Consider the following 24,712-nt stretch of genomic DNA (forward strand, 5'->3'; position numbering starts at 1 on the left):
AGTAAGTCCTCGGTCTAAACGCAGGATTATTAGATTAGCATCCAATTCTAGGCTAACCGCACGGCAAATTGCAGCCAAGGCAGGCGTTGACACTAACATTAGAAATGTCCGAAACATTATCGCACGAGCAAATCATCTTAAGCGCCGCAAATTGCAGAGAAAACCACCTCCCACAGAAAAGCACAAACTGGCCAGAATGGCTTTTGCAGAAAATCGCTTGCGTTGGAAGAAAAAATGGCGCCGTGTAATTTTTACAGATGAGAAAAAATTTAACCTCGACGAACCCGATGGTTTTAGCTGACTTAAGGGGGTCATCCCGTGTGTCGGATCCGCGGAATCGTTTTTTTTGGCATCAATTGTACCTAGATATAGTGTAGAATATATGGGCAAAGTGATTTTTTCATATTCGTATTCGTTCGGAAATTATAGTGCTATACACGTGATAAGTCAGATTTAAGTCGATTGCCGTAATAAAGCTCGTATTTATGGGTCCGAATGATTTTCGAATGTCTTCGCTAAAAGGACAAAAATTGAAGTCAAGGTTGTACATGTATTTCTTGAAGAAACCTAAAGTTTATGGACTAGGTATAGCAGATTAATGGTCAGTTAAGGTTTTATTGGTAAAAATCGCATTCTACTTTTTAAATGCGTTTTGCTCGAAACCGCATGTTGAAAATCGGCTGCCACCATAGCCCAAAATCTATCAAACGAAATTCTTTGAAATTTTCAGAACTTATTCAGAACATATTTCTACGGTCCGCAAACTAGGATAATTGCGATTCATTCAGTAGTTTTTTTATTCATTGAAGAAGTGTAAAAAACCACCAAAATTCACAAAAAAAAAGTTTAATACGGCACCAAAAATTTAGTTTTTAATATTTTTTAATAATCCTAGTTTGCAGACTGTAATTAAGTCTGTACGTTACAATGCCGTTTACTTTTTTTCTTTAAGATGACCGCAGCGCCCTCCAGCGCGGCAGCAGGAAAACACCTTTTTTGGAGATGGGTGTATATATTGCTCTGTATTTTAATAACGAACCATGCGGTCGGGCTGGAAAAATTACTATACACGCTCAAGATATTAGTAAATCTATGGTGAAAAATTCGTATTTGTATCTTTCTCTAGTTCTGCACAAAAAATTTCTAAAAAAAAGCCAAAAAAAAACTGCTTTCACACGGGATGACCTCCTTAACCAGTATTTTCAGCAGTAACACACTGATGTCCTCAAATTTCCAGTGAGGTTTCCTGACTTAAGGGGGTCATCTCGTGTGTCGGGTTGGAGAAATCGATTTTTTTTTGCATGAATTGTATCTATATATAGTGGAGAATATGTGGACAAAGGGATTTTCCGATATTCCGAGTCGTTCAGAAATTACAGTGTTAAACAGGTAAGGAGTTTGCAGCCGCGGCTAGAGTACTCCATGAGAAAGAGCATCGAATCTTGTTTTACCTGTTAGTTTTTTACCTGAGCCTTATAAATTCGAACACAGGTATAAATATAAAAAGATTAAAAACCAATCAATTGTCTAAACTTATTTGCTGTTTGGAATAAAAAGGATAATCCAGTCTAGTCATATTCAGTCAGTTATATTTTGTTGTAAGTATTGTGCTGTTTGTGTGTTCAGTGATTTTTTTAAATGGATCGTACGAAGGGAGATCGCTTTAACGTTCGACGTCATGCTCGCACTAAAAAACGAGTATTTCATGGGAATCGATAGTTATCAGAGAAGAAAAAGGACTTCGCATCAACATCAGCAAAGAAACTTTTAGCAAGCATGAACATGGATGTTCCAATTGCGACAAGTTTTGTATATTGTATATTGGATTTTGCTGGAGTTTTCTCCGGTATTTCTGCAAATTTCTGCAAATAATAAAATATACGTAGTAGTAAAAAAGGAATGCGTAGGACATGTCGAGAAAAGAATGGGAACGCGGCTTAGAAATGCAAAGAAGAATCACAAAGGCATTGGTGGGAGAGGGGCTGGAAAACTTACTGATAAGGACCTCACTAGATTTTCTGGGCTGGCTATTCGTCGACACGCAAATTCGATAGAAGGAATGAAGCAAGAAATTTGGGAAACTTTCTTCCATAAATGTTCTACAGACGAAAATACTCAGCATCAAAATTGTCCAGCAGGCGAGGAAAGTTGGTGCAAATGGCGCAAAGCGGAAGCTAAAGGAGAACTCGATAGTTTTCACCACGAGAAGGCACCTTTGACTGAAGAAGTTCAAACAGTCATCAAACCAATCTACGAAGATTTGCACGAGATGATCTCTTGAGCAGATGTTTACGAACAGAGACCCAGAATAACAATGAGTCGTTAAATGCATTGATCTGGACTTTCGCTGCTAAACACCTTCATTCTGGGGCCAAGGTCGGAGAAATAGCCACTTTTCTGGCTTTAATTATTTTCAATGATGGACTCAATGGCATTCTCAAAATCCTAGTGACAATGGGATTTAAAGTTGGTCACATATGTCAGGGTTATGCCGACCGCCGTAATGAAGCGCGAATTTGGCGGTCCGAACGACGATCGACTGACCTCGCTAAAAGAGCCACAATTGACACCGGAGAGCAACAATCGGCCTTACAAGACTTTTCTGAAGAAACGGAGGGTGCTCTCTATGGACCAAGTATAGCAGATTAATGGTGAGTTAAAGTTTTACTGTTGATAATCACATTTAAATTTTCAAATGCGTTTTTCTCGAAACTGCATCTTGAAAATCGGCTGCCACCATAGCTCAAAATCTATCCAACCAAATTCTTTGAAATTTTCACGACTTCTTTAATACATATTTCTACGGTCCGCAAACTAGGATAATTGCAATTGAACTAGTAGTTTTTTTTTATTCATAAAAAAAGGCGTAAAAAAACACCAAAATTCAAAAAATTAAGTTTAAAAGCCCACTAAAAATTTACCTTTTAATATTTTCTAATTATCCTAGTTTGCGGACCGTGGAATATTGTCCACATTAAAATCCCGTTTAGTTTTTCTTCCTCAGATGAACACAGCGCCCTCCAACGTGGCAGCAGAAAAACACCTTTTTTTGGAGATGGGTGCATAAATTAACACGTATTCCGAAAATTAGCTACGAAATCAAGCTGAAAAATTTATCACATATACTAGAGATATCAATAAACATATGGTGAAAAAATCACGTTTCTATCTTTATCCAGTCCTTCAAAATAATTTTTCAAAGAAAGGCAAAAAAAACGGCCTTCACACGGGATGACCCCCTTAAATATAATCGAGAATTGCTGGGGGCAGCTGACCCGAATCGTTTATGCTGAATCAAAGCAATTTGAGGACGAATTGAAAAAGGCTATTATTTCTGCATGGGGCCAAATTTTGAAGAAATATATAAGAAAGTTGTTTTATAGTTTACTTAAAAGAATGATAGAAATTATAAAAAAGAAAGGAGGCACAATAAAATATTAAAATATCATAAAAACAACTGGGTTTTATTACTTGAATTCCATTCTAAAATGCCTAAATATAAGGTGTCTTATCTTCTATCTACCTGAAATCCGACTTTCTTTAATTACTGGAGGTTTTATGCCGAGAAACCGTAGATAATTACTTAGGAGAATGCAATTACGTCCAGTTATCTGAGATGCGTAGACAGCTTCTTGGAATGGTTTTATTATTTTAAGATTTCTTGTAACAAATGGGGAGTCCTATCTTTTTTACTGCCACTGTATGTATTTCATCCCTCTATTTGTATTTTAAAGATAATTCCACTGACAATAATTACACAATTATGAACATGGCAGATTGATAGTTTTTTTTAGCAGAGAAAACGACACAAGTGAAACAAATAATTGATCCTGGTTTTTGTGGAGGAAGTAGCAATCTATCCTTTTGTACCTGACTATCAAATTGAGCGATATACAGAGTAACTGAGAAACTTAAAGTTTCAATTCCCGGAAAAATTTTTAGCAGAAATTAGATAAAAAGTATATTTCAAAATACTTAATAATATAGAAAATATGAGCATTCACCAAAAGGTATCTTAACTTGCTAGTAGATATTCCAGTATCTTAAACGCTTCCATGTAGGCAAACCAGCTCGCAGCATCTAAAATCTCTCATTGGCTCCAGCATCTTCTCTATCTTTACAGCCAGGTGAGTTCCAGTGCAACAACAATTCCATTGATGTTAACCGCGCAGACGTGAGATGGGGCACCCTCTTCTTCCGACCCACGTTGTGCGCCGTTTAATGCAACCGGCAAAGTAAAGGCCGCTCCGCCGGATGGCTACCGCCACTCATATGTACTCCATGTAAACACTAGAAAGAGCTCCCCGTTCCCAAGTTACCAACAGTTCCATTCGATCTGTTGAGTGAGGAGGAGTTTCGCGGCGCTGTTTGCGTCTCCGTGGCTTCGCGTCTACCAAGTCCAAGTCTTTTTCCTCAAGACCACCATACAACGGACTCTTCGTTCTTCGACAGACTGCTCAATGTTACCGTGCTTGTGTCCCTTCTTGTATGCCGGTCCCTTCCTGTTCTTGTGGACAAGTACGAGTACAAGTCCTGCCTAGCATCCCCTGTCCATATCCCAAGAATCCCTTCAATAGTCTGGTACGTGCGTCTCGTATCAAATGTGGGTTACAATATCTCCTTGGGCCGTTCGCAACCCCTCGGCTGCCGGTTGTCGGGCATGAAGTAGTGCAGTGACGGTGTGCAACCGCAGAATATGAGTTAAGAGTGCAATTTGATACGAGCTAAGATCAGTCACCTCAATGAAGATAGTGGAATCCTCGTGAAGATAGTGTCGTTACTCTGTGACGAGTTGATGCAAGCAAATTTCTATAAATCACCCCATTCCATATGAAAGTGCATTTTCATTTGATTTTCAATCCGAATATGAATCGCTTGCGGTCCTGAGGAAAATTATTATGTTGACCCGAAAGGTGTGAAGTGTGCAGAAGGATATAAACACACAGGAAATATCGACTGGACTGCATTTTAATTAAGGCATCCCGACGCAGCTTACATAGTGCATAAAAAGGACTGCATCTCTACGTGGACCGGATCCTCCTTGCTGATTGGACTGGATGTGCCTGGAAGACTGGGTGAAACTAGGTAAGTGTTACGGTCTCCAAGGCAAGGCACCTCCTGATTTCCCTGGAAATTATTAGTTCTGAACTAGATCTATTTAAAATCTTTCATCAGAAGCTGTCTGTAGTTAGGGATCGAGATGGCTCCAGAAATAGATACAATTCAAACCAGTTGGGTGGCGTAATGAGTTTCCTCTGAAAACTGTGCTAATTGCACGGAAATTCATGAATCATGCCACCTGGAGTAAATTTCTAAATGTTGCACTTTTAATATGCATTTTAGATGCATTTGAAGTGATGACTTTGCTTACGCAATACAAAAATGATTGAAGGGTGGTATTTATGGTTAAAGGTAAAAAGAGCTGGAATTTCCTTTTAGAGGGGGTCATAAATTATTGGTGATGTTATAATGATGATAAATTCAAACGGCTATTAGCTTATTAGTCGACTGAATGCATTTTGTTATGCAGTTTTCTGTAAAATTGGAATATAATTTAGCTAAAATCTCGAGTAGGAAATGCATTGCGGTAGACTGATTCTGAATGAATTCAGATTACCCATGTATTGCTCCGTGGTAATGAGGTGGTTTTACAATAGTTGTCTTATGAAATTATTAGATATGCCAAACTCGTTTCCTTATTATGGTTAGTTAAATTTAGTGAGCTTCTCGTTTCTTCTACGCTGACTGGCAGAGGGCTGGTCGGAAAGTGCATTTTGGGAAGTTGTTAAGATTCAGTGCGCCCTCATTTGAAAACATGTTTTAGATACCGTTTTGACGGGTAAATCTGAGTACAGTTTCGTTAGTATTAGAAATCCTGTTCGAATGAGGAATGAGAAAATAAGTTCAGAACCAGATATTGGTCGCAGTTCCAATGGATCAAGTCGAATTGAGGAAGGATGATGTGGTTGAAATCCCAAAGAGATAGTATGATTATATCTTCCTTTTGAAAATACAGTGAAAACTCTCTTAGCATAAACCCTTAATCGGTGGATGCCTCTCTTGGAGACCATAGATATTGCCCTGCTAGACTTTTCGGACTGGACCATCCTCATTAATACAGATTAAGTGACCCGCCCGCCGTAACCTATTGAGCCGGATTTTATCCTCAACCTGATGGTTATGCGGTCGGCTACGGAATCGTCCATTCTCATGTCGGGGGTCAAAAATTCCTCGGAGGATTCTTCTCTCGACGCGGCTACGAGTTCGCAATTCTTCTTGCTAAGAACCCAAGTCTCCGAGGAATACATGAGGACCGTAAAGATCATTACATTGTGCAGTAAGAGCTTTGACCCTATGGTGAAACGTTTCGAGCGGAACAGTCTTTGTAAGCTGAAATAGGCTCTGTTGGCTGACAACAACCGTGCGCGGATTTCATCATCGTAGCTGTTATCAGTTGTGATTTTCAATCCTAGATAGGAGAAATTATCAACGGTCTCAAAGTTGTATTCTCCTATCTTTATTCTTCCCGTTTGACCAGAGCGGTTTGATATTATTGGTTGGTTGGTTTTCGGTGCTGACGTTTCCACTATATACTTTGTCTTGCCTTCGTTGATGTGCAGCCAGATCTCGTGCCAATTGCCACCTGATCGATCTGGATGAAGGCAGTTTGTACGTCTCGGATGGTTCTTCCCATGATGTCGATATCGTCAGTATAGGCCAGTAGTTGGGTGGATTTGAAGAGGATCGTACCTCTTGCATTCACCTCAGCATCACGGATCACTTTCTTCAGGGCCAGGTTAAAGAGGACGCATGATAGCGCATCCCCTTGTCGTAGACCGTTGTTGATGTCGAATGGTCTTGAGAGTGATCCTGCTGCTTTTATCTGGCCTCGCACATTGGTCAAGGACAGCCTAGTCAGTCTTATTAATTTCGTCGGGATACCGAATTCTCTCATGGCCGTGTACATTTTTACCCTGGCTATGCTATCATTGGCGGCTTTAAAGTCGATGAACAGATGGTGCAACTGTTGTCCATATTCCAACAGTTTTTCCATCGCTTGCCGCAGAGAGAAAATCTGATCTGTTGCTGATTTGCTTGGAGTGAAGCCTCTTTGGTATGGGCCAATGATGTTCTGGGCGTATGGGGCTATTCGGCCTAGCAAGATAGTGGAGAATATCTTATAGATGGTACTCAGCAACGTGATACCTCTATAATTGCTGCACTGTGTGATATCTCCCTTTTTATGTATGAGACAGATAATGCCTCGTTGCAAATCGTCAGGCATTGATTCGCTGTCCCATACCTTGAGCACAAGTTGATGAACCAGTTGGTGTAACTAGTCGCCTCCATATTTAACTAATTCGGCTGTAATTCCATCGGCTCCTAGCGACTTATGATTTTTAAGCCGATGAATTGCACGGACTGTTTCTCCTAAACTTGGAGCTAGCTCACGGCAGATTTTATGGGTTTTCGAGAGTACTTGATAGCCAACTTTGCCTCTTTCGTATGCTCTCTAAATCTAGTAGCTACCATCATTTTCGTTGGTTCCATGTACACCTTCGAACAATCTGAGTAAGCGATTTTATAAATACCGTTCATCTCCTCTACCGTTTCTCGGTCCTTTTCTCTAGCAAGCTGAGATTTTAGCTCGTAGATACGACTTCATCCTACCTATCACAAATGCCCTTTAATTTGTGAGTTAATTTGCTTCTACTTGCAAATATCTTAACACGATCATAACAAACACCAACACCTTATTTTAAACCATGATACATTGTCAGCATCCGCAGGATCCTACTTTTTTTTAAAAAATCTGCTAGTGGTCAGATACCACCGATTTTATGTTTAATATCTGCTTTCTGGCGATTTTCGAGTGTATCATTCTTTATACATTCGTGGTTAATTTATTTTGATATTATAACCCATGTCCTCGGGGGTTGCTATACAGGTAGAGCAGTTCCTTATTGCAGCGGCTGTCAGTTTCCCTTTGTAGTTTCAAAGAGGACCAAAGTTGCCTGATTCTTTGGTAGTTGAAGAGAAAAGTAGTAAACTACTTTACCTTATTAAAATGAATTTTTTATCGAAAAGCGTCTATTGAACTATTTCGATTCTGTTTTGTAGGTGATGATAAATCTGTTGTTTCTGGTAGTGGTGAACTGGATAGTTTCCCTGGAATATCAGTTTCAAGTTAATAAATCAAACCCGTCGTTTTGATGAATGCCCAACTCTATAGATATCTAAATATTTTTTGATAAAGCTGCTTACGCTTAAGTACATTTTACTTAAATTGTTATGCTCATTATCGTCTACTGCTAACGATGATTAAGGAAGCATTTTGAGCTGAGATTTCTGAGATTTTGCTAATAAATCCTACACATTGAATAGTTCAAATCCGATGATGCCATGGACTGGGATAAATGATTCCTTAAGAACCTTGCTCGTATATATGATAAAGATGGATAGTTGACGTATATGATATCACCAAAGTGATATCACCTTAAAGTGTAATATCACAACCACTGAACGGTATCCAAACATCACACTATCACTTAACATCTTAACATTGTTGCAGTAATGATGATATTCCTCTTGTGGTACGTAGTTTTTGTGACATTTGTGCCGATTTGATGCCATTTGATCACCAAACATCACAGTTCCTAATAGCGGAAATGACGTTGGCGAACCTCGAGCTGATGCTACTATTGTGAATTTGGTAATGATATGACTCTCTATTTTTGGCTAGTTTTGATGTGGAAAAATCATTACTGGTGATTTGTGATAACTTCAAACTATGGGAATTCTCTGTGCTGTGGATTAGTGGTTAGAACATTAAACACTATCGAGGCAAAAGTCGTGGTTTTAATCCTATTGGCGGCAGATAAATTTGTATTATCACTAAGTGTCACATACCAGTCCACTCTGCTAAGAATGAAACATGAAAACATGACTCAAATCAATGTAATAAGTACGGGCGAGTTCAATATTGACCTCATTGTCTCCTAGTATACAGTTATGGTTCTAAATGGAGAAGTCTCTAAAACATTTCAAAGCCCACATCCAATTAGAAGGCGCACTACCTTAGTCTGTATAACGGTGTAAGCCTATGTTACAGAAATATCATCTATTCCCGTAAAGTATCTTTTGGAGTCTTTTGCGACAGTTAACTGGATCTAAACTATAGTCGAGTTTTTGCTTTCAAAGCCTAATCGACACAGTGGGTAGGCGAAAGGAAAATGACGTGTGAAATTGTCACTCTTGAGGACATGGTTACATCCAAACTTAGCCAAACTAATGTCCAACAAGAGTAGACAGAGTTTTCAGGACTTCTTATTGAATTCACCTTACTTTCAGGCAAAATTTTTCCAAATTTCCTTCACTCTAAAAATATAGCATCGTTAAAAGGTTCATGAAAAATGCAACAGCAACAGTAAAAAGTTCAAACATCCAGTTTTCTTAGTTTAGAAATTAAAAAATACATGGCAGTGAATTATCGTGGATGGGAAAGGACAGTATCAACCGACAACCTCTATAATTTCAATAATATTTATCATGGACTCTCGCTTTTACCATGCATTAAAACAAAAGGGCAGATGATGTTTTCCTAGCGTCTAATAGCAAAAGTTATCTGGAGCAACTTGCCCAAAAATGGAATGATCGCCTCATGCAATATGGTCTTAGATTGAATCTGAATAAAACTGAATTTTTGACGATCGAACCCCATGAAATAAACACAGTCACTGTCAGCGCAGTAACCTGCCCAGAATTGCACGATTTAAATATCTCGAGTTAATGTTATCAGCCAATGGAGAACTGCGTTATAAAATTGCTTAATGCAATAACGCAACTTGGATGAAGTCACGTTCCACTACTGGTCTTCTTTGTGGTCGACGTATCAACGAACGTGTCAAATCTAAAATTTATCGCAATGTCGTCCGTCCGGTCGTTCTTTATGGTTCTGAGTGTTGTCCGACTATACAAAACAATGAACAGCATCTTGCGGTAATGGCGACGACGTTGGACGAGTGGCGTGACACGGTTTGATCACATCCGAAATGAGGATATTCGCATTCGATATGTGGTTGCACCGATCGTGGAAAAACTTCGAGAGAGGCATCTTCGATTATATGGTCTCGTAATTCGCCTCAACGAAAATTCACTTGACAAGATTAGTCTGTTCATCGAAGTCGATGACAAACGATCAAAAGGTCGATTGAAACAACGGTGGCTTGCTCCTCTGGATGGGGATTTGAAAGCCTCGGTCTGAGGAAATCATTTCGTCCCTATTCTGTACATCGCTTGAAACAATCAGTCCTAAACCCGTGGGTTTACTGCAATTGCATCTCACGTTTGCCAGCTGACAGAGCTTATTTCAACAGATAGCTGTTGGGGATATCGAATTGGTGGACCGTGACCCAAAACCGGGATATTAGTGAATGAGTTTTATACGAAGGTAGACCTGGATTGAACTCCACGTTATGGCCCATGTAGAAGTTTTTGGTAGCAATAGATATAGGTAAAAAATTTTCCGAACACGGACATAAAAAATGCAGTTCATGTGCCTTTACCATCATTAGGATTATTTATGTCAAATTAAGCTGTCAAAATCGATTTCATATTTAATTTCTCCATCCTTTACCCTTAATCTATTTTTTTTAAATCCGTCGTACCAACACTCTGCCTCATTTATTTTGATACCAACTCAGGCACAAATTCCGTCCAGTACTACGGCCATATTTAAAATGAACTTTCATGGCCTCAGGGCTAAGTTCTCGATTCGCTGATGAGCTGTCTGAATCACTATTTTCTACATACTAGCCATAGTGTTCTTCAAAGGGTTTACATATAGTTTCAGTCCAAATTCAAAGCCGAGATCTTCCTGAAATTGGTGTTGAGCAAGTAGTTACAATTTGATCATTGAAAACGTTGAACTGTCCGGCGATATTCGTAGTGTAAATGCGGGATAAATCTGCAAAAAACAAGATGACAATAATGAAGCAAGTAAGATCATTTTTAGTGAAAACGATCTGCTCAGAATTGAGAGAACTAACTCCCCGAATGAATGGGGAAATGACGCTTTGTAGTTGATATCCTTCGCAATCAACCCATCAATGAATACCTCTACTCCAAAATCTACTGCAGCGTTGTTCACCCTGTTGTCCTCTATGGTTTTGAATGCTCATCCGCCACCAAAGGTAATAAACGCCGCCTCGTGGTGACGGAGGCGAAAATGTTGCCATGGGTCAGTGGCGTAACTCGCTATGATTAAGTTCAAGTAGCGTAACTTGCAATGATTAATTTCATTCGGCACCGAGCCGTTCTGGCATAAATCGTGGAGAAATTCCGGGTGGTTGTAGAATTCCAACAGAAGGTAACTCGTTTCCTAAGACCGATTTAAAAATATGGATCAGCGGAAACTCATCCAAAGGCAGACATACCTTGATGCGCTAAATGGTGATTTGGCTTTAATTTCTGTACTCTTCACCCAGATTAAGCTTACTATCGAGAGAAGTAGCCTTCCCGAATCAGATAAGCCGACCCTTATATCGAGCGAGAGAGGGCCCTTGTACGTCCTCTCATAATAGTCAAACATTATTTTCTACCACCTACCTGCACTTAATTCTACTGATAAACCCCCTTCCAAGAAATGGTCAATTGCCAAAAAAAACTCAGTTTGCGTGGGTTCTTGTCGCATATATTGTCTAATTTTAGGTCTTGGAGTAACCGTATATTTCAGTGGTAGCCACCATGCAGCAGATTTGAAAGGATTTTCAACAGGAACTAACCTAACCTTCCGTATAAAGTGGATAAATTTCCTTCAACTACTGTAGATTCGATATGGGCTGCAAAATCACTTAACGGCCGTGTCTCAGTGTATTGTGAATGTTTACCTTTCAACCCCAGAATCAAAAGTTTTAATCGCGTCATTCACGTCAAACAAAGAAGAAGTTATTACATAGGAAAAGTCGAAAAAACTTCAACTCATTGATTGACAGGACGCAGGATACATTACATTCAGGACAAGGTTGAAAGTTTGAAGCTAAAGATTGGTGCTAAGAATGGGTATGGCTACTTATAGTAGAATAGCTTTATTTTCTAGAGCGTTGGAGGGCTGCATTTTAGGTTGGGGTTAAGGATTTGCAGGCACGGCTTGTACGGTTCAGTGCCTTCAAATTATGGGATACGTGTGAAAACGGGAGTTCATTTTTAAACCTAGGTAGGTGACTTCAGTCACAGCGCTAATGGGCTTTTCATAGACAGCGGGGTCTCGTTTCATTTTTGGTGTTATCCTTGCCACTGAACACACTTCTGCGGATTAAGGGATAATTATTCGATAAAGCTCGTCTAAATAGAAATTCAGGTGAACTCGGCCGAAAGAAATGTTTTCAGTCTAAATGTAAACGACCAGTATTATTGGATTTTGATAGGATTAGCGCTAGGGTCAAGTGAGAAAGTAGGATAAATGAAAGGACTGAACCTTGAGGGATACCTGCCGGGCATATATGTTAACATATATATATTTTTACAGCTTAATTGGAGTATTTCGCGAATCAGTTTTTGCTGTCATCAGTGCAAATTTGTGCGATCCTTTTGTGCTTCTTCGTTGAACAGTTCTAGCCTTTCAAAAACATTTTAAACGTTGTTAATCTTGTTCATGTAAAAAAGACAAAAATTATGTTGATAACAAAATAACTTCCAAAAATGAGTAAATCTTTCAAAAAGGAAGAACATCCCATATATTGAGGAAGGGGTAATGCTAGTGTTTTTCAAAATAGGATACGTAAGTCTAGAAAAGAAAAGAAGAAGAAGAAACCACAGAGAAGACAAAAAAAACATGAAAAAATGACCCTTAGACTGGGTCATTTAAAAATACTCAAACGTTATCAGGGGTCCTGTAATCGAAATGATTGAACGCCACTCTCTTAATATCGTTACCCTGGATTCCCCATTGTCGCGGATGTTTGAGTTCGTCTTTGTGCTGTTCCGCTACTGTAGACTTATCACCTACACAGCGGTAAAAGCGATAATAACAAAACTGAACAAAGAAAACGAATCACCAATGCCAGGAATTAAATTCATACAATTCACGCCTGCTTCTAGCCAGGTGCAAGGATCTTAGTATTCCCATTCAACTTTGCATGGGTTAAAGTGATTTTGTAGCATAAAAATGCTGGGGAATGTTGGAATGGAAAACCCCGCTCCATATGCTGTATTTTCGATAAACAGATATAGATTGGCTAACCTATACATCATTCCTATTAGTAAATAAGATATTTGATTGATTCATAGACCATCTCAACAGTCTAAGTTTTTTCGAGCCGGAACTAGCACAATACCCGAAAGGCAGAAAAAAGTAGAAGTCAGCGATGAAAGATACTTTTAATCATGAATGTTTAACAAGTTTTTTGCAGTGAGGTCTCGAAAAAACTACTGAATCAAAGTTGCACATTTAAAAGAAAACGAAAAAATTTCTCTGCAGAATTGTGAAAATGTTAATATCTACGAGGAGTTATCCAAAGTAATACCAATTGATATGGAAATACACAGATAAAATTATAAATTCAATCTACATTTTTGTTTAGCGATTGAGGAGTCCTAAACCCGCATCCACTTAATATCTGCACACCTATGAGTCGCTTCGGTCACCCTACTCCCAGGGCAGAGGTGAGACACCGTCTGATGAGTTGCCTCTGTACAAAACTTTTTAAGGAGGGGTACTTGATGACAGATATTTTGTTGCTATCCTCTATTTACAGATTTCCTTTCCGACCTTTGGTACTGCTGTACATTCCCCAAACTTTCAATTAAAAATGCATCACCCTTGAGAACCTACAAAAAGAACTCAAATTGATGAAAGACATTCTATCAGCAAGGCAGCTGCAATAATGCACGGTTGAACCAGACTTCAGGGGGTCTAGAACTATAGCATTACATTATATGTCATACTGCTGCTGTGCATGTTAACGCCTTGCGGTTTCAGAGGAGGGTACAATTGTCAGATGACCTGGTCGTAGTTGCTAGTTACAGTAAAGTATCCAGAGGATGAGGAGGTCTCCGCATCGAAGTCACTGAGGCCGGTAAAATCCTAGCTAGAAAGAGCCGGGCTGACTTTGGTAGATAAAAAAACGCAAGTGGTCTTAATAATAACGAGCGAGAGAAGAACACCATGAAAGTGGAAGTCGTTGGACATACAGTCACCAAACACCTGGGGGAACATCTAAATTATGCATACAACTGCGTTATTTGCAAAAATGTTGCCGAATATTGGTGTGCCGAAACGCAGTCCGGGTTTCCTTCTGGGCGGTGTGATGCGGGGCCGGTAACGGTGTCAATCAGTTGAAACCCAACTGACCTTGTGGCAAGCTCTACGCTCGAGAAATGGGCCACGAACGACAAGGCGGTGGAAGTTGCAGAAATTCACAACCTATCCACCATGATCGTGTTCCCTCTATCTGATGTCCGGGCAAGGTGTTGTCAGTACCTGCCTTGGCATTCAGATCATCCATCACGTTCATAATGTCACCTTTAAGAAGCCTCCCCTGAACTACATTAAATTACTCGTTAAAAAGCATCCTAATCCCTTATATCAGAAGTCTCTGCTATTTAACCTGTACCAGGATCTTGAGGTCAGAATACTGTCAGAAACCGGCTCCCAGGTCGTGAGTTTAATTTTAGGCTTTGGGCTGACGTTTGCACCATTCTGTCAGCTGAGTACATAATGGGAAATCTTACCGAAATGGCTTACAAGCTAATGTTGTCAACACCCCCGATCTGTAAAAACTCTGACAGACATCAAAGTGCGCTGAATGGTTTGTCGCGTCAATCATTGGATGGTCTCACTGCTTCCACTGAAAAGTATGAGATCACTTAGTGACTACACACCCGGAAATAGATAAGGACTTTAGATGGGGACCTTACTATCATGGATATGAACAACCTGGGAAATACAAAAAAGTATAAATAACGACGACCGAGAAAAATTCTCTTTTTCAACAAAAAGTTAGAGAAAGAATAGGAAGGAAGGCCGGACGCTACTTCAATAAAAACCAAAGGCGACATGTCGTACGCGGATATACTTTGTAGTATCATAGCCGACCCAAAACTGGAACAAATTAGCAAAGCGATGTTCAAAATTAGGGCTCAAAATGGGGATCTGTTATTTCAATTCAGCGAAACAAAAGAAAAAACAGCTGAGTTTAGCGAAATCCTAGGCACGAATGCAAATGATGCAACCTTGACCCATGGAATTACTATTGAAAACAGAGATATCGATGAGATTGCCGGCCATTCAATCGTAGTTCGGAATTGGGGATCCTTGCCATCCATTTTCGCTGAAAGCGTACGGTGGCGCACAAACTGCAACTATCGTCCTTTCAGCAGAAACTGCGGGGAAGCTTTTGGAAGCACAAAGAATTGTTTGTCACGTACGATTATTATAAAGTGCTTCAAATGCCCGCGGTTTAGCCACTAAGCTAAAAATTGTAAAACAAGGAAGATTGCGACAGGATATGTGTAGCAGAAAGATATATCCCGAAAGACTACGAAAAAAAACCATCGTCTATATTCTGCAGAGGGGACCAGAGAAAATACGCTAGTCAGATTAGCTGACAGTAATAAATATTCGGTGTTTAGAAGCGTCAGTTGGGTTTTCCTTCTGGTTGGAGGCAGAGTGGTTTAAAAACTCTCAGAGACAGCAGCAGGTGAATTTAGTTTCTCGGCAGATGGCTTTAAGGGTCTGCAGCGCTCCTCAGATGAGGTAGTACTAGTGGTGGCAGGCAAGATCCCAATCGACGTTCTGGCGAAAAAAATGTGTGTATTCTACCATGCAAGACGTATGGAGGAGCGCACAGAACGCAGAAATGCGGGGAGGTCAGAGTCAATTGGGCCACGCAGAGGAGATGTGTCTACGAAGGGTGGACTGGACAAATAGTCTCATTTCCTACATTCGAGTGTGACATGTACGGAGGACCAACTTCCACATTATCCAGTTCCTCACGGGACATAGTGGTTGTAACAAGCAGCATTTACATCGCTTTGGGTTCATCTAATTGTCATAGATGCGGTGGCAAACCAGGGAATCTAGTGCATGTATGTATCACTACCCAATTATTTCAATGAAGAGTAGAAATCCACCAACCAACCGCTGGGCAGGAGCGTGACACTGAAGAATGTAGTTGCGGTGATGGTTAGGTCGAACGAGAAGAGATAGTTGTCAAAGGAAGTAAAAAGGCGGAAAACAGAAAGGAACAAAAGCCCAAGTGCCTAAAGGCAAACCCACCCCGGGAAGTAATATCTGTGGTTCCGTAGGGCTGGAACTGGAAAGATCGGGGGTGATGTTTGGGGTTTTTTATTGGGGAGTAGGGTAAGTGAATGCGTTTAGGCACAGAGTGTTGGACTCCCGCAACCGTACGCTGTCGGACTACCAACTAAACACCTCTCCTTGTTATCAGAGAACTAGCCTGGAACCGGTTGACATATTACTTTGGGCTAGCTCTCTCGCTCTTCCGGCTTTGGGAGCGTTTAAGTCAAGTCCTTTCACAAACGGGAGAGGGGGTGGAGGGTAGTCCATCCGCCCTTTGGCGCATTTTGCCAACAAAGTTGCCACTCGGTAAGGGTGCGTCGACGTTCTTCTCGGGTAACCAACTCTCTTAAGTTCTCGCCCTTACGGCTGTAGATAGCTTTGCGCTCGTTGGCAAGGAGGACAACGGGGATCACTTCCACGATCACCATCACAGCCGGTTCGGAGACAGTGCGATAAGAAGACGCCAGTCACAAAGCTTCCCGTGTCTGCACTTGAGCACGGCGCTTACGATGCACCTCCTTGATAAAGGCATCAACCCATACATCCGCGCCATAGAGAAGAACCGACTGCGTTGCTCCCATAAGGAGACGTCTCCTAGTAGATATAGGCCTCCCAACATTCGCCATTAGTCGACTCAAGGCCGCGATTCCACCTGCAGCCCTATCCGCTGCCGCTTTGATTTGTTCGAAGAAGCTCATCTTCGAGTCGAGGTATTTAGCCACTGGTTTTGACCCTATAGTCAACTCGCCCATCGAGGGTCGGGAGTCTTCTTCTGGTCAAGACGACTACTTTGGTTTTTTTCCAGCGCAAGGCTGAAACCGTGAGCAGTCATCCATTCGCTTAATCGTCGCATCAATATGCCAAGTCTGCTTTGCAACAGTGCGTCCGGCAACAAGAGCCACAACGTCGTCTGCGTAACCGTCCAGGCGCGACTCTTCGGGCATATCGAGTCCCAGTAGACTATCATAGGCAGCGTTCCAGAGGTCCGACCCTAGGATGGATCCATGTGCTACTCCCAACGTGATTTCCATCCTCCTTTGGCTCTCTAGCGTCTCATAGACGAGGGAGCGGTGTGCGACGCTCCCACCAGACGCGCCACGATCCCTGCAGAGAACGCAACTCTCATTTTCATTACAGGTCTTCGCTTGATGACCCACTTGGCCGTATCTCCGACATGCTATCCTCCTCTCCGGTCCCTTGCAAGCTGCCGACGTGTGTTCATTGTCCAGACACCTGTAGCACTTGGTGGGGACTATCCGCATTCGCACTCTGCATACTACCCATCCAATTTTGATTCTCCCGCCGCTAAGGAGTTTCCTTGCCACTTGCTCGGGGACTTCCACCAAGGCGAGTTTTGGGCCTCGAGCATTTATAGAGGTGACACCTACCCGGGCATATGTTACCTCTGGACATTCACGCGTTATAGCGGCAGAGGCAGTAAAGATCCCGGGTTTCTAGAGAGCACATGGGCTCCAGGCTGAAAACGAGAGCCTTCTCCCCCAATAACCCCTTCACCGCTTGACCGGTTTGATGTTTGAGGGGTGCGAATCACACACGCGCCTGCTCTAGCCCCGTCGTCCATGTGGCTGAAATGGAGCGGACGTGTCTTTCTAAGATCTAGCCATACTATGAAATGGTATCTAATTTCACTTGTATCTAAAGTTGTACCCGAAAGTATGGTGGAGGAAAAAACCACAAACCTCTTCATTCCTAAAGCAATCAGCTTCCGGTCTGCGGCTAGTTTTCGATTATATGTGGATGCATTTACATTACTATTCTAACAGCCTAACTATCATCTAACCGACGGATTGTGTTTTTCGGCTCTGCAACGCTATTATTTTGCTGTCTATGCAAACTTTCTGCCATTCTTCATTATGACAGAAAAGCATTGAATACATTTTCAAGGAAGATAATAGCAATTTCTCTCATTTTCATAATGATTTACGTTTGTTTCTTAGGCTGATATCCACACACGAGTGCTGCTTCCTCAGCACTTATGCTAGCTTCTTTCTTATATGCGGCAATTAGGGGGTGATTGAAAGGCTGTGGTCAGTCTAACCAGTCTCCGTCATTGTCGACGAGTCGATCACACACGATGCATGCTGCAGATATATGTACAGGTGACTCAGTGCATCGTCAAAGATGCATTTCATCTTGGACCCATGCTACGTACAATCCATAGCATTTTCCATTTTTCCGTCATCTTATTCAGTGATTTTTCTCAACACTTAAGTCGGCTCCTCACTCACATGGAACATATGTTGACTCTTCTGAAACTCATAAGAAAGTACAAAGCGCTGAAGACTTTGACCCGATTGAAGATGGGGTCGCGCGAAAGGGTCCTCTTCTCCTCCAAGTGGCAAGCAGACCTGAAACAGACCGACCAGTAGTGACTGTTCCTGGCAGACGTTAATTGACTAGAAATGAAAGCAACAAAGCAATTGATGGCACGTTGACGACGGCTATAATTTTGCCTATAAACTTGCAATTTGTATCTTTTGCTGCTTTTAGATTGGAATGGAAGTCCGGCGGATCCATTGTACGCGGCCGGCAAAGTTTGTGGTTTAGCTTACATATCCTACAAACAAGTCTCGATTGGCTCGACTTAATTGACAGAGATTTAGCGAAAGTCCACATATTTCGCTTGAGCGGTGCCAGTTTTGACCCGTCAATTAAAAAATTCGTGGAGAATTCTTGGAGAAAAGTAAATTTTACAGATGGGAATGTTGTAAACTGATTTGCCTGCAGAAGGTGATAGTGAAGAGTTGGATGTTGAATGTGACATAAACGTGGAGTTTAGTGCTGAAAACATGCGGAGCTAATCTAAATTTCGAATCAGCCGTCTCAGGTACATGCAACTCCACTAAAGCTATTCATTTCTGCTGAACAGTCCATGCGGGCGTAATTATCTAGAAATAGTGAACGAAGATAATTAAGATGCAAAATGCACATGGTAAAATCACGCCATGCTCTGAGTATGGGGGCAACGGCATTTTGAATGCGAAAAGTTTTAATTGTTTGAAGAAAAAAGTGTTATCGTGAGACGTGAAGGACAAGACAAAGTGTATCTTGGTCTGTCCACATAAAGTGGAGATTTAATTGGCGGCATCACATTCATTTGTTGCTTTATTACAATATTATTATTGCTGACTTGAATCCGTTCCTTGCAAGCCGTAGGAAAAAAATCGGAGTTGGTATGCAGATCTGATAAAATGAAAAGCAATCAAATGTGGAAACCTATGCAAAACATCAGGCGAACATGTCAAGAAAAACTCACGAACATAAATATCTTCTTAACTATAAAACTAAATAGAATTACTTTTCCAACAAGATACAAGATACAATGATGCCCAAGAAACTACCAACCATCGGCTTAGCGCTAATTTGTCAGCTGCTAAATAGGAGAAAATTTTGATTTCATGGAGATAAGTTTTTGTATGGTTTCCACTTTTTGTATCTTCACTTTGGTATGACATTTTGTTTAGGTCGTTATCTGGTTTAAATTATTCATAGGTAATCTTAGTTCAAGGGTATCCGAAATGCATTGACCTCCAGTTTTCCACTCACTGAAATGTGGGTTTTCTTCAAAATCTGGGATGTTAACCATATAATAGTGAGGGTAATACTTCGGCCGGAATATCTGAATTAAAATAATTTTTTAATCTTCAAGTTTCATCATCTTTCAGGGTTTGTGACCGTAGCGCTTTCCAATCCTCCCAACCACTCTCTCCAGACATTTCAGCGGCAATAAGGCTGAGCTGATTTGCCTGAAGTTCTATGGGTTTGAATACTCATATTTCCCGGGTTTAGGTATACAGACTGCACTAACCACCCACGAGGTAGGCACGCAGCCCTATACCCGATACTAAAAATTCGCTAAATAGATGCCATCCATGTCAGGTACTTTAAAATGTTCAAACGATAGTAAACAGCTCTTGCTTTTTCACACAAAGCCACCGCTCTAGCAATGTCCCGATTTTCCCTGCAACACTTTCGTATTAAAGGAGTTGTCGAAGCCGCTAATTCAGTCCTTCTAGATGGTGTACTTCCAAGAGAGTCTGCACTGACTCAACCCTAGAGTTTGTGAAAGTACAATCCGGTTTTCTTGGAAAGTCGAACTTGACCAGCTCATTCCCTTTAAGGCCTTTCCACATTCTTGAAGCCTTTTTTCGCCTTCTAGTATGTTCACACCGCGTTCCAAAGGGGTCTCGTTTCACACTTCTTGTGAACTTCTTCTATTCACACTAGAAGTTCCTAAAAATCAACTATTCTTCCTTCTTATTACTCTTACAAGCTCGATTGATCTGAATGACCTCCTGAATTTTTTCCAGTTTCTAGTTTCCAGCACGGAACCGTTTACCGGCGTTTGCCTCGGATAATAAGGCAAGCCTTTTCAAAGTAGTGAGTGCTCTTACTCTGTTCAGAGTCTGTAATCAAGCGCCTGATGCCAAAAGAGTCCTAGTCGAAGGGAGGGAGGGACCTGCAGTTGGCAAAAAGTTTATTGAATTTTGCCCTGGGTTCCATCTCTGCATTACAATCGGTTTGCGAATGATATCCAGACTAAATTCTATGCAATGATGGTTTGACAATGAAGTCTCTTCTGAGATCTGCCAGGCTCTAATCAACTATATTATTTTTGAAGTGTGAATTATTGTGTCAATTGCTCCATTTCTCCTTGACCTGACAAACGTAGGGGCTTACCTTATATTCGCGGTCGTAAGACCAGTTAAACTGATAATGTCAAAAAGTTGCTCTTCTTTAGGATTGCTGCTATTCCAACAATTATGAGTCCACGACCACTTGATTCTGCGTATTTCACCCGACCCACTTGATTCTACATTCACTTCTAGGTCCCTTCATTCTTGGATTGTCACAGGACGAGCATCTGTCGCCTTTCTTCCCTTGCATTGACTTGGTATTGTAAAATAACCACAACTAGCTCTTGGGTACAGAATTGTGTCAGCGTGTTTACCCATGAAAATTTCGACATCAGGGCACAGGCTCTCGGTCTCGTGGGTTTTTCATTGAGATTCAAATGATCCAATGCCATAGGCTTCATTAATTTAAACCCATGCCTCATATACCACAAGATAAAGGGACAATCTACCAGCTTTGTCAGCCCTACTACTAGTACAAAGGAAATGACTTTGGTACACTGCAAATTAATTGGTCCAATCTTTATGTTTTTTGACATATTGTCTTAAATGGATAAGGTCGATGTGTCACCAGGTTTTTCTCACACTTTACCGTCAATGACTTCTCTTGCGATCGATTTCTCTGAGCATAACCATTCTTCTGTTCTCGATTTCTCGGCTGGTCTAATTTGCAGTGCTTGGTCAACACAGCTCTAATTCCGCAAACTGGTATTGAGACAGTCTTGCCAATGTTACTACTTTCCTTTACTCCCGATTATTCCATTGAATGTGTAGGAGGAATTTCTTACTGGTAGGATTTGGTCTTCGCCAGTGGGAATCCCCATACGAGTATTCTGCTAAAATATGAACTGTTCTTCTTCGCGCATAGATTAATTATGAAAAAGTGCTCTGTTTTGTATGATTCAATAGCCAGATAGAAAAACGATCTACAGTTTCCTGATATACAATCACAAATCACTTCAGCTCCCCGCTCCTCCTCAGCTATTTTGAAAATGCGAATTGTAGCGAAGGTCGAGTTTGGTAGCATGGTTCCCTATAGACCAGTGTTTCATGTAAACCGGCGTACTCCTCCATGTGACTGGTGTCAGCATTGGCGGGCCAAATTCTTGGCCAGGTGGTGAGCCAAGAGCTACTGAATAATTTTGTCTAGAATATTACTATGACCATAAGCATCTTGATGACGGTTTCTAGCTCTATATCACGAATGGTCTGCTCGATATTGTTCGCAGAGCAACGATCCTTCACGCAACTTCAAAAAAAAAGTCTAACGGCTTCAAATCGCAGCTTTAAGTTGGCTTCACCGAGATCACTGAGACGGCAAATGACACAATCGTCGAGCTTGGCATGAAAACATCGATTATTGCGAGGGCTGAATAGCATGGTGGTGAAATCAAAGATATTTGGCCACAAAAGAAAAAAGTTTATCTTGCTTCTGTCGAGCTCACCAAAGTGGCAGTTCTAACAGCACTTTCAAAGGAAAATGGGTCCATGATGCCACCGCTCCAAAATCCGCACCAAACTGTCAATCTCTGGGGTCTCGACTATCGCGTGCAGGCTCTTCGACTCCCAGAGGCCGCAGTTTTGCTTGCTAATATAGATGCGATGACTTTTCGAGGAAAAACGTTGTTCACCTCCTGCTGCTCTAACGTCAAAACTGAAAAGCGATAACAAAGTAGATGGTCAGGTGCCTGCAATTGCTGAGTCAATTGGGCCTTATTAGTAATTAATTATTGGTTTTTCTAGAAAATTTGCTTCAGGCTCGTGTGTGAATTGATCGGTGGCAATTCGATATTCCAGGATTGAGTCACACACTTTCGGCTACGGTAGCTAGATTCTTGTTAATGGGCATCGTTCGCTGACAGGGACCGTGTGTGTTGTCCACTAACGTGCCAATCTCACGACTTTTTTGACTAACTTGCGTACACCAAGCGCGGCCTATTTTTGTCCATTCAGCCGCGGGAAATGGAATTCGAGTGTTCTTGTTTTGGAGTTAAATAATATCAGCTCCGTTTTAATTGGATTTGTGCCGAGTTTGCATCTTGTAGCCCATGCGCATACCTTCCTCAAGGCATCCTCCATAATTTCACGATTTTCGGAATATGCGACCACTTTCAGTGCACCAGAGAGATGGCGCCATCTGGAACATCCCTCTGCTCACAGCTCTGTTCCCAGATCATATTGGATTATCCTCCTTGGTACCTGTAGCCTTCTTTGTTAAATGCTTCCTCAGTATCCAGGAAGTTAGCTACGGCATATTGCTTGTAGAGTAGCCAACACGTACTAATTACGTGCCCAACCGTGCTAATTACGTCGTAAAGAGGCATCTCTTTCTTTGTCCCAGTCTACTTAATAGGAAAATGCTCTCTGCCTTCCTCCAAGGAGCGCAAATCCATCATCCATAATGGTTTGTCCTGCTTGACTCAGTACTCAAGATGGTGAAGCCTTGCCGGGCACTCCAAATATTGAACCTCATCACGAAAACTTTCTTCTCACCGGTACCCGGTGTAGAACTAGAATATAGCGTGGAACACAGCAACCCATTGCCCATCACAGAAGTGTTGATCTTAAGCTTCTTGCATTGCCGCTGAGAGAACCTTACTTCATCTAGTGTGGATCTTATTGGTGTTATTAGTTTATGCCCGCATTATGCCAAAGATTCCACTTCCTTACTTACAATTTCTCTTGACCATTATTACAGCTGATGGTGCAGCAAGGGTGATGTCTCCATTTCCAAAGAGCTTCACCTTCTTTTATAGCGTCTTCCTCTGTTGTTTCGTGGGGGCCTCCCAGATTCACGGGGTCCGGTTGGCATATTGATGTTAGACTTGTTACGCCCACATCACCAGATTCCTTTTCTTTCGCCTTCTTTTGTAAGATCCGAGGAGAAGGTTCTAGCAGGTAGCGGCTCTCTTGTCAGTTTAGGCAATAGTGTTGCAGACGAGCCAACCGTTGGATTTCCAGCTTCATCATGAGATTTTCCGCACCTTTCTTGTTAGTTGACGGCGCCGTAAGCTTTGTGTTGAAGTTTAGACCGTCCCTTCCACATATTTCTTCATGGGAGCAGGAATATGCCAAGATCTGCAAATTTGCGCCTCTACAGGAAATTTTTTGCTAGCTATCGCAGGCGGATTCGAAACCTGTGACCTCTTATCACTTAGTGAGTTAATATTCTTGGAATTAATATTCTTGTGTCCGAGGAGAGAGTCATTCAGATATGATTTTACAACAAAATATATGGTAAACACTCATACCTAAGAAACTACCTGAAAAACATTGGCTAAGCTAAAATTTGTCCATCGCTAAATAGGATAACATTTTAAGTTTATAGTGATAACCTGTTCAGTAAAGTAAGGTGGAACTCCCTCGGCGGGGATGAGGAGTTTCTGGTGGGAAGGGAGTAGCTCCTTCTGCTTCAATCGTGATGGAAACTTGTAGAGGCCACTCCTCTCCTTTAGAAAAGATAGATTTCCCCAATGTGGGTTTTTGTACCATTCATCATTATGGTAAAATTTGGAGGGAGGAAACTATGTAGGCTCCATTGGAAAAGGAGAAGATCCCCGCCCTATAACTCCTTTAAAGAATTGCCGCAATCATCTTCTCATAAAAGTGATGTTCCCTAAAATAGGTCCATTTTGGTCAAGATGGTATGGTTTAGCTTTGTGTCCCATTCCAATAGCAAGAAGAAAGGTACCAAAGGAGAAGCGAGGGTCGTCTCTATCAAACCTCGATACCACCGCCAATTTAAAAGTGGTAGCGC

The 24,712-nt window shown here is 41.4% G+C and overlaps 1 protein-coding gene across 6 annotated transcripts in view; it reads left to right on the top strand.

Moving 5' to 3' along the window:
- Positions 1 to 4,040: 4,040 nt before the first annotated feature.
- The window catches only part of LOC119647592 (rho GTPase-activating protein gacF), a 590,569-nt gene continuing 569,897 nt past the window's right edge, over positions 4,041 to 24,712 (top strand). For 2 of the 6 annotated variants that reach the window (XM_038048607.1, XM_038048606.1), the window contains exon 1: positions 4,048 to 5,085. The gene's annotated coding sequence lies outside the window, so the exon portion shown is untranslated. Of the gene's footprint in view, positions 5,086 to 24,712 lie in introns of all 6 variants that reach the window. The other 4 variants (XM_038048611.1, XM_038048612.1, XM_038048610.1 and 1 more) reach the window with 3 other exon arrangements.

The sequence above is a fragment of the Hermetia illucens genome, chromosome 2, assembly GCF_905115235.1.
Source record: "Hermetia illucens chromosome 2, iHerIll2.2.curated.20191125, whole genome shotgun sequence".
In the NCBI taxonomy this organism is placed as follows: domain Eukaryota; kingdom Metazoa; phylum Arthropoda; class Insecta; order Diptera; family Stratiomyidae; genus Hermetia; species Hermetia illucens.